The sequence below is a fragment of the Bubalus bubalis genome, chromosome 9 (assembly GCF_019923935.1).
Source record: "Bubalus bubalis isolate 160015118507 breed Murrah chromosome 9, NDDB_SH_1, whole genome shotgun sequence".
Taxonomy (NCBI): Eukaryota; Metazoa; Chordata; class Mammalia; order Artiodactyla; family Bovidae; genus Bubalus; species Bubalus bubalis.
Window position 1 is genome coordinate 75,754,370 of NC_059165.1, and position 10,834 is coordinate 75,765,203.

General features: G+C 37.5%; 1 long non-coding RNA gene across 5 annotated transcripts in view; it reads right to left on the bottom strand.

Moving 5' to 3' along the window:
- The window catches only part of LOC123335099, a 459,666-nt gene that overhangs the window by 60,193 nt on the left and 388,639 nt on the right, over nucleotides 1-10,834 (bottom strand). The window contains exon 1 of one of the 5 annotated variants that reach the window (XR_006553435.2): nucleotides 10,080-10,620. The exons of the other annotated variants lie outside the window; for them this stretch is intronic. This is a non-coding gene — a long non-coding RNA (uncharacterized LOC123335099). Of the gene's footprint in view, nucleotides 1-10,079; nucleotides 10,621-10,834 lie in introns of those variants that run through there. 5 annotated transcript variants of the gene reach the window in all.

Sequence of the window (10,834 nt, forward strand, 5' to 3'; positions counted from 1 at the left end):
ATAAGCACGTGAAAATCATTCAACATATTAAATAATCAATGTGAAAATTTTATAGGGAAATAGCACTGACTGCCTATTAATTGGTCAGTATTTTTTTTTTTTTTAAGATAAGAATTCTTAATGTAGGCTACAGTATGGGGACACAAATTCTCATGATACATTTGTGAGAATGAAAATTGGTATGACCTCTAATGGAAGGCAACTTGGCAATATATATAAGAATCGTTTTAATGAGCTATTAAATTGTTAGAATACTTCTACTCTTCCTAAAATCATCCTAAAGAAGCAATAGAGATTGCACAAAAATTTCTATAGAGTTATTCATATTACAATGTTATTTATTATGCTATAAAATTAGAAACAATCTAAATCTATATAATTGGTTAAATAAGTTATATCAAAACAGAATGTGATAAAAACAAAAATAGTAGTGCAGCAATGCTCATTAACATCTAAAATGTAAAAATGGAAGGAAAATAAGAATTTAAAATATATAAATTATATCATATATATTTTTGATATATAGTCTGTAATAGTTTTCAATTAGTACTTTTCCCACAGATTCCAAATTTCTATAATAAACATATACAGTTTTCATAATTAGGTTCAAGGCATTTGTAGCATATTACTGGAGCAGCATCAAATCCCCAGACACACATCCATTATTTAATTAATTGTATAGTATCTTAGCTGTTTTTAAAATGCTATATCATAGTGATGCTAAACCAAATTAATGCACTCTTGTGTTAGATGGTCAGAATTGTACTCATTCCATTCCTCTGAATGGTCCGTCCAAGTTGATGAGTACTGTAATGTAGATAGAAAGTAAGTCCACATATGGGGCTTTCCTGATGGCTCAGATGCCTGCAATGCAGGAGACTGGGGTTCTATATCTGGGTCAGGAAGATCCCCTGGAGAAGGAATGACTACCCACTCCAGTATTCTTGTCTGGAGAACCCCATGGACAGAGGAGCCTGGCAGGCTGCAGTCCATGGGGTTGCAGAGTCAGATGTGGCTGAGCAACTAACACAAGCCCACATATACTAACCTGACACTCCAGAGGTGACTCCCCAAAGCTAACTGTCCTTTCAAGTTTGCTATGTATGTTTTCAACAGTGACAGAGTATGAGAATAATCCGTATGGAATATTCTGACACTTAAGAGATTTGAGTATCTTCATAAGCCAATCAATAGGTCACTGGGAAAAACTGAGGCCTGAAACAAAGGAAACAATATATTAAGGAATCAGCTAGTTTTCAAACACTGTATTCTTTCATCTCAGCTTGTCCTGATCTTGGTTTTGAGTTTGAGATAGGATGTTTTTCAGTGACAAAGATTTGAGGCAGGTATACTGGATGCAGATGTCCTTCAGAGGCAGAATGAGTTGTTCTGCACCTATAACCTATGGTTTGAATATCAGATGCCACTCCAGTCTTTTATTAAGGGCCTATATAATTTACCATAGTGATTCAGATGTCAAGGACTTAATGGATGAGTACTGGGAGACCCTGTACTCAATTTCCTTGTGCCATTTCTCCATTAAAACCATGCACTGGGTAGTTTTCTAAAGGGCCTGAGAGAATTGGACAATTCATTGAATTTTCTCTGCTGCATTAAAATAGCAGTCCATTGGGTTCCATTTATATTTCATTGCAGAGATCAATACAATACTCCATTCAATGCATAAGAAGTTTAAAGTCATCTTTGCTTTGCACGAGACTTTGAGTCAGAGGTCAGTTTAAATTTTATTTCCAAGTCTATAGAGATTTCTTCAGGATCATCTAGTCTTGGGGCACTGATCAAAACTATGCCACAGAAAGGAAGGAAAAGAGAAGTCTGATATGGTCCTGCTGTCCTTTCTGGAAAGGCAAATACATTTTATAAGATTGAAATTAAAAAAAAAAACAAAACTTAATTGTCTTGTTCTTCAAAACAACTAAACTTACAAACTTCCACATGTGATGACTACGTTAAAGAGAGTTGGAGATATCATTCAGTTCAGTTCAGTTCAGTCACTCAGTCGTGTCCGACTCTTTGCGACCCCATGAATCGCAGCACGCCAGGCCTCCCTGTCCATCACCATCTCCTGGAGTTCACTCAGACTCACGTCCATCGAGTCAGTGATGCCATCCAGCCATCTTATCCTCTGTCGTCCCCTTCTCTTCCTGTCCCCAATCCCTTCCAGCATCAGAGTCTTTTCCAATGAGTCAGGTCTTCGCATGAGGTAGCCAAAGTACTGGAGTTTCAGCCTTAGCATCATTCCTTCCAAATAAATCCCAGGGCTCATCTCCTTCAGAATGGACTGGTGATCTCCTTGCAGTCCAAGGGACTCTCAAGAGTCTTCTCCAACACCACAGTTCAAAAGCATCAATTCTTCGGTGCTCAGCATTCTTCACAGTCCAACTCTCACATCCATACATGACCACTGTAAAAACCATAGCCTTGACTAGACAGACCTTTGTTGGCAAAGTAATGTCTCTGCTTTTCAATATGCTATCTAGGTTGGTCATAACTTTTCTTCCAAGGAGTAAGATATCATTAAAGTGCAATAAATGCCTATAATATTAGTAGGACTCTTTTTGAGCTTGAAGCCGATTAGGCAACTGAATTTGTTTGGGCCTAAGAGTGCCAATTTCACTTGTCCAGAATAATTGGTCATGCCTTGAAGAATGCATGGCACATTCATTCTTTAGTGTGGTTGTAAACAGTGGCCAAATATAAGTGCTGAAATCTGTGTCTATTTAAAGTAACATTCTTGATCATTTATACTCACTAAATATGTCTCATCATTCCTCTTCAATACTAGTCTGCTTTAGAAAATAAGACAAAATGTGAAGCAAAATTAAGGCCTGAAACCAAGGAAACAATGTCTTAGGGAATCAGCTAGTTTTCAAACACTATTCTTGCATTTCAGCTAGTCCTGATCTTGGTGTTGACTTTGAGATAGGATGGTTTTCAATGACAAAGATTTGAAGCAGGTATACTTGAGAAACAAGAAACCCCCAAATACACATATACTATGCTATCAATTTTATATTTTGCCTTCAGGCAGCAGCTCTCAATAGCCCATCTTTATTTCAGAGGAAATAGCCAAACCCAATTTCACAGGTAAAACAAAGTCAGTTTTCACCACAAATGTACCTATTTATAAACAGGATGTCCAACCTTGAAATAGAAAGTGCTTATTCTTACACAAAAGGTCAGAGACATCTGGCCTCAATATTGTTTCAAGTTCTGTTGGCTATAAAACATTTTCTCTCTTTGAGAACTTAAATGCTGAAGTACAAGTTAGGAAAATTGCCAATCTTGTCCTGGTTAACTGAGTTGAAATTTATTCCTAATATTTGTTCTCTTATAATTTAATAGCAGTCTAACAATATCCAACTTCCTTTTAGCATTTTGTATCAAAGTATAATAAAAAGATACGGTAAAGGGGCTTTTAGCAGGGGATAAAAACTTTATGAGCATGAAGTCTCTAGTTAAATGTTTGTGGATGCTTATTTAGCTGTTTTTCTTCATTAAATATGAATTATAGCTCTTTAAATGCTGATTTGGAAATCAGGAAGGTTTAGTTTTACTCTACTGCTTTATATCCACAGGCAACATAAATCTATTTAAAAGCTGATTTAAGAAAGCAACTTGGAGAAGTGAATTGCTGGTGATTTGATCCCTTGAATGCTGCATGCTACATAATCAGAATCAGGTTGTACTGAGTACCAAAAATGTTTATTTGAATGTGATTGAAAAAGACAATTATTTCTTAAAAGGCATAAAATGGGTAGTGGTGGTGTTCAGGGCCTCTTGGCAACACTAAACACATGTGAAGTATTTAGAACTCAAGCAATGCCCCCATCAAAGACACATCGGCTAAGTAGAAAGCCTAATATGAGACAATCTACCTGAAAGCAGTTTTTTTTTTTTTTTTTAATATTACTAGGTTATTATCTCCTTTATAGGAAAATATTGATAGCTAGTAAAATTACAACCACAAATGCAAAAGTACATTTGAATTATAATCTTAATACTGAAAGCAAATAATTGTTGTTGTTAATAAGCTTTAAACTAATAGTTTAAAGTAGGGCAAAGTTTTATTATCATACACCATACTTAACAATGTGGTATCCTAACTCAACATGCCACTATTTTCAAATCTTCCACAATTCAAAGCAAAGCAATGAGGTACAGACATCACTTTATTTTGGACTACCCTACAATAACATATTATCCAAAGTGACATCAAGAATTGACAGAACTGGAATGTATGCTGTGGTATTGACAGTGTTGTTTTAATAGTTTTCTCACTCTAAGTAAAGTGACACAAACTGATTTACTTCCCATTTGCCTGCAAAAGAAAAATTGACTTTTCATGCACAGTGTACTAACAAGCAATCTCTCTTCCCATTTTTTCACTACAAGCTGAATAAACACATGAAAACAAGAGAGATTTTTTTTTTATTTATTTAACTGCAGGATGATCAGAGTCCAGTAAATTCTTTCTTTTGATTAACAGTTGTATGTTCAGTTATGGATCTTATGAGACACAGTCAACTTCAACTATTTAGAACAAGAACACTATGACAGCAATTTCTGACAGCTTTTCTTCTGGCTTATACATAAATCACCTTTGCCAACACACAATAGCATATGTAGATGTCAGGTATATCTTTTGGGAAATAAGCAAAAGATAGAGGAGGTACATTTTCAGAACCTTTCATTTGTTACTAGTACAAAAGAGTCAAGTCACTCACCATTAAATCAATTCTGTTTTGCCTTTTTTTTAATTTCTTTGAAGAGGAAGGGGAAATTGTATCACACAGTTGTTCAAAGAACCAAACTCTTAAGGAATGGCTAACTGTTCATAATTCAAACTGAAAAAAAAAATATTCGCAAGACAAATATGCAAATTTATGAGTCCAATTTGTAACTGGAAATCATGGTAATCTTCTAGTTAAAGTAATGTTTGTTTATAACCTGCTGAATAGGGAGCCATTCAATTGGTGGGTGTGATAGTTGCAGAAGTTTTTTCACTAAAAAAATAAAATAAAATTCTCCTTTCTTTTCAATCTAAATCACTCAGCTCATGTTTCAGAATTCAGACTGGTTTGCACATGAAAATTAGATTCATTGTACTGGCTAAATTACTTCTAAGTTTAAGATAAAGAATGGAGAAACCAAGTTTGAAGGAACACAAGATAGACATGAAAAGAAATGGGCCACAAGCCTCTACTTTATAAATTACTGAAAAAGAACTACTACTTAATAAATACAATTATTATTATCACTAAATACTGATAAGATGACAATTACCCAGGTTAACTGAAAAACTGGTTCTTTGACTGAACAAGCCATTCCCCAAATCCTCCCAGCCATTAGGGGTTTTATGGAGAACCAAAGGTAAAAGAAGGGATGGGTAGTTTAGCAAAGGTTATGCCACTCATACCTAAGGATGTTCTTCACAAACTGGAGTCATTTGGTTGACTCTCTTAACAGTGGTGAGATAGGTTTCACAAGTTCCTCACAGGTAGGGCCAATATGTTGTTAAGGAAGAGGGAAGGGAACAGAGGCAGAGACATAGGGCAATCTTAGGTCACTCATTTAAGGCACTATTCTACATTAGGAAAATATTGTTTTTCCTTTCAGATAACTGGCCCACCTTCCTTCAAATAAAAAGAGATGTCTTCTGAATCAGTTCCCATTCTATCTACTGAATTCTGTCTCATCATTGCTAAATTAGACTGAACCGAACTGATATATAGATTATGTATATATCATAAATAATAAAATACGTCCTACTTCTTTCTTCAGAGTTAGCTGAGGCCAGAAAAAAAGAAGCAATAAGGTGGAAATCAGCATAGAATGAGAAAATATCCAGGCCCATGTTGCGGAGGACAGTGAATCAAGTGTCATGTTGAATTTCACTTCTTTCTCCAAATTTCTGCATTCCTTCCATGAAGAATGCTGACAATAGAGTGTTAAGATTAGTTGGGGAACCAGAACATTGTTAAGGACAGGACTTAGATTGGAAATGGTAAATACCTAGCCAATCCATATCAGGACTTTCATATTTCGTGGTATCTTTGAATCATTTTGGTAAAAAAAAGTTCACTAGACCTACTATATGTATTTCCTGTTACAGCTTCCTGGTCACATTAATGCATTGCACATGAGAGTAAATTGCAAAGAAACAAATATTCTATAGCAAAAACTCTGCTTTTCTCATTACTGTACTTACAACTTTGATTTTTAAAACTGATTCAAAGTGCCCTTGATTTAATCATCAACTTTAATGAACACCTACAATAGACTATGTAAAGTCAAGTCCCTTGTTGAGAATAGTTTAAACAAAAAGAGACACTGATGTATAGATCAGTCTTATGGACTCTGTGGGAGAGGGAGAGGGTGGGGAGATTTGGCAGAATGACATTGAAACATGTATAATATCATGTAAAAAAAAAAACAAAAACATAGCATTTAATGTGGATCAGTTCAGTTCAGTTCTGTCACTCAGTCGTGTCCGACTCTTTGAGACCCCATGAATTGCAGCACAGCAGGCCTCCCTGTCCATCACCAACTCGCAGAGTTCATTCAAATTCATGTCCATTGAGTCGGTGATGCCATCCAGCCATCTCATCCTCTGTCGTCCCATTCTCCTCCTGCCCCCAATCCCTCCCAGAATCAGTCTTTTCCAATGAGTCAACTCTTTGCATGAGGTGGCCAAAGTACTGGAGTTTCAGCTTTAGCATCATTCCTTCCAAAGAACACCCAGGACTGATCTCCTTGCAGCCCAAGGGACTCTCAAGAGTCTTCTCCAACACCACAGTTCAAAAGCATCAGTTCCTCGGCGCTCAGCTTTCTTTGGATAGTGCACTACGAAAAGATAACTTAGACCCAGATCCTATCAAAGATATATAAAGTGTAAAACAGTATACTTAGTCAACAAAAATGTCAATTTCTATATCATGAGAACAGGTTAAGTCAAGTCTTGTAAAAGAATATTAGTAGTGATTTATAATAATTTAGGGAAGGGATTCATTTGATTGGAGGAACAGTAAATCTAGAGTTCAAAGACTTCTTCACGAAGACATTATTTGAAAAAGGAGAAAATGATGAGCTGATGAAGAGACAGAAGATAAGAGGCCTTAAAAATGATCCATGAAAGCAGGATGCTGTGCTTTGTATGGCAGTCATTAGGCCCATTGATTGAACACTGCAGTGACTGTTCAGGAAAAGGCAGGAGGGAATGGGCTTGAATGAGAAGGTTTAGAAAAGCCACTGCAGGGAATGTAGTGGGAAGACAATGTAAATGAATGGTCAATCCACTAAGCACTGGTTTTACAATTGTGCCTCACACCGACAGTTCTTTTCAGTAACTGATCAATTACTCAGTGCTCTACAATTACCCATTCTGCCCTGGTGATTGATTTGGTTTACATATCAACTGAAGTACCATTCAAAATTCGTGCATAAGTCATTTCTCAGTTAACTCGCCACTCTTCAGTAAGAATTCTCGGATTCCAGATATCAAGTTAAAAATTAACATTTGTTCTGCCTGTGACAGATTTTAATTCTTAAGAAAACACTGAATTATATGGTGTATAACAGTTGAAAGAAGGGAGGCTGCCTGACAAGGTTTCATAGGTAATAAGTCATACAGTTAAAAATGGAACTCAGTCTATATTCTCCAAGTCCAGAATAAGAAGCAATATTTCTCCTAAGTAAACACAGAAGCTGATGATGACTATGAGCCATTTATTTAAAATATATTTTAAAAAAAGGAATGAGCCCCTTTAGGAAAACTCATGTAATAATTCATGATGAAAAATCCTTCCCTGCTGAGGACCTGTAGGAGTCAGATTGGCAAGGGTCCTGAGTCTGCCTTAGATCTGAGCATTTCTCTTGGGCCACTGTAGTTCAGACTTCAATTCCTTGACCTAATTGAGGTGAAACCGAAATGACTTTTGTGATGAAGCCACGGTGGGATGGCTGGCCCTGGGGAAATGTGAATTTTCCTAACCTCTTCTTAATTCTTAGTTGATGAATCCAACTGAAATACAAAGAAACAAATATAATACCTAATAGAAAAGTCCCACTCTCCCCACCCAACTCACTGCTAGTCTCAAAGTTTGTTTCGTTAGGATTATGAAGAAAAATGAAACCTCTTGGAGCCTAATGCAAAATTGTGTGCCAGACTTGTTTATCCCTTTGTAGTTATATCAGGCATTGCTCAAAGGAAGCGAGCAAAACAGCATTTTGGAGTTTATGAGGAAAATCATTCTCCAATTTTCTCAGAATTCAAATGAAAGCTGTGGTTTGAAGCCACTGAAACAGAATTAAATGTGAAGTTTAGAAGGGATTAATTTCATAAATTTCTTAAGTTGTTGATGGAACCATCTGGCAGTTTGAGAGATAACCATTAAAGTCAATACAAGAAAATTTCTTTTTGTAAGATTATAATGACTGAATATTATAACAGCAGGAGAATAAAAACTAATGCATATTTTATTACTGAAAACAAATGCTCTGGACTTTAAAGTCATGGGGGATTTCTGCTCACTTCTAAAGGAAAGCAACAAATGTGTGATGCACACCTTCAAACGCCACAGAGGTGCCCTCTCCTTTGATCTCTTTGGAAGGCTGCAAAAGGATTTCCACCTGCACTTCTCTGAGGAGAAAGTGTGCCCCCAAAAATTTAGGTGATATTCAATGTACTACAAAGTATAAACTGTAAAACGTGACATTTCACTAAGCCACTGTGTGTCACACAATTGCACTGCTTTCTTTATCAAACGATACCGTTTATCAGGTAGCTACAGGTGACGACCAGGGATTTCATTATAACTACCCACTTAGGTGTTTCTGGGCAATCTGAAAGTCAGTGCTTTTCCAAGTGTTTTCATACACGTTCTCCCATTAGTTTCTCAATCCAGTCCTGACTAAACTTCATTATCATTACTATTTTATGGAAAGGAATATGTTTCATTTCAAGGCAATTTGACTCACAGACAAAAGCAATGGTCCTTAAATTGGATATTCATTAAAATCCCCTGAAAACCAAGGACACCTGCAGATACTGGGGAAAAATATTTCCTTTAGGTCAGGGCCCATTTATCTGTATGCTGATCAAGTCCCCAAATGTTTCTGGTACCTCTTAAAATCTTCTAAATATACTAAAATAGGGTGGTCTTAACACAGAATGGTCAAGCAGCCTACCCAAACCATAATGCTTGGGAATGAATTCCAGCTCTAGCAAATGTGCAATATGTAACCTCACATGAGCTATTTAATCTCTTCACAGATCAGTTTTCTCACCTGCAAAATGGAGTAGTTAATAATAACTATCTCATAAAATTCTTGTGAGGGCAAATGAATTCATACATTCTGAGAAGAGCATCTGGTGTTTCTAAATGCCCCATAAAAAATAGCAGTTGTTCATCCAATATTTCATGTAAGGAAGCAAAATTAAAGGGCTTTGTGATGCTGCCAGAGTATAGCAGCCACTACACACTTTCCACCCCTCTTTAAGAACAGAACACCTTCCACAGATGTCCACCAGGACTCAAGAAATACCTGAACTACAAGGCAGGAATAGGATTTTTAATTACCTTAGTTATGCACAGAGGGCCAAAATTTCCCCTGCTACTGTGGATAACCCCAACCATTCTTCTGCTTGTGCAGTTCACTGTATACCTTCATCTCAGTTTTTCTGCAAGTGCCTAGTCTAACATCCCAGCCAATTTCCTCCACAGCTCATTCACAACACAACTCTAGCAAGCAATGTCAATATTTTCTTTACACAGCTATCATGAGTGATTTAAAATAGCAATATAACATATGACTCGTATCCTAGGTATTTCTCTATCACAACCTCTATAAAATGTACAAACAGTGATACCTGGAACCAGTTTTAGGCAGCCTTGCCCAAGAAACCAGAGCTCACATGGGTTAAACTATTTGACCAAAGTCACACCACCAGTAGAAATACCCCTGAAACTCCTAATCCTGCCTTGGAGGGCAAGTAGAGATCATAGCCCACTCCAGGTTGGTCAATGGTGGTCATTTTCATAAGCAAGGGAACTTACCAGGTTCTTCTTTGTGCAGCCAAAAGCTAAGGCGATCTCTGAACCAGCGACTAAACCATGGTCCTCTTGGTTGACATCTCGCAAGCCAAAACGCTGAGATGCAGAGGTTTACAGCAAAGACAGGGTTCATTCGCAAAACAGGCAAGGGAAGAAATGGGAGAACAAATCTTGACCCAACCTCCCTGAAGGCAAGGTGTTTATAGGCTAAAGAGGAGAGAAGCACTGCGGTGTGAGGCCCTCAGGAAAGGGGAAAGGTGACTGGAGAAAAAGTGCGGTCACTGTCTTTCCGGCGCAGGTTTAACTAGGCTCCAGGCATCCGCACGTTCTGAGGGGGTTTGCCGCCGTCCAAAATCAAAAGGGCGTAGAAGACTTTCACGCATGCCCAGTTGAAGGGTTTGTGGTCCTTTTTAGTCTAAGCCTGCTCAGCTGAAACTAGCCACAGCTGACTCCAAGTTCTTGGAAAATAACTCAGGCAAGCATCTTATTGTTCAAGTGACATGCTGCTTGGAGGGCATGCAAGTTTTAAGACAACCTTGATTAGTGAAGGCAGGTGAAATGGTTTAACCCATGCTTTAAAACCTACTTGCCAGAATCTTTACAGTTTATATGGGGCCTTACCCAGGGTTCGTTCTCATATACCATTCAGATGGCCTCAACAACATGTTGTTCTTTCAAGTCTGCATCCTTGAAATGGCTGCGAGCACGGGGATAGCACAACAGACAGTCAAGGACAGAGAAAGGGATCCAGCTCTCAG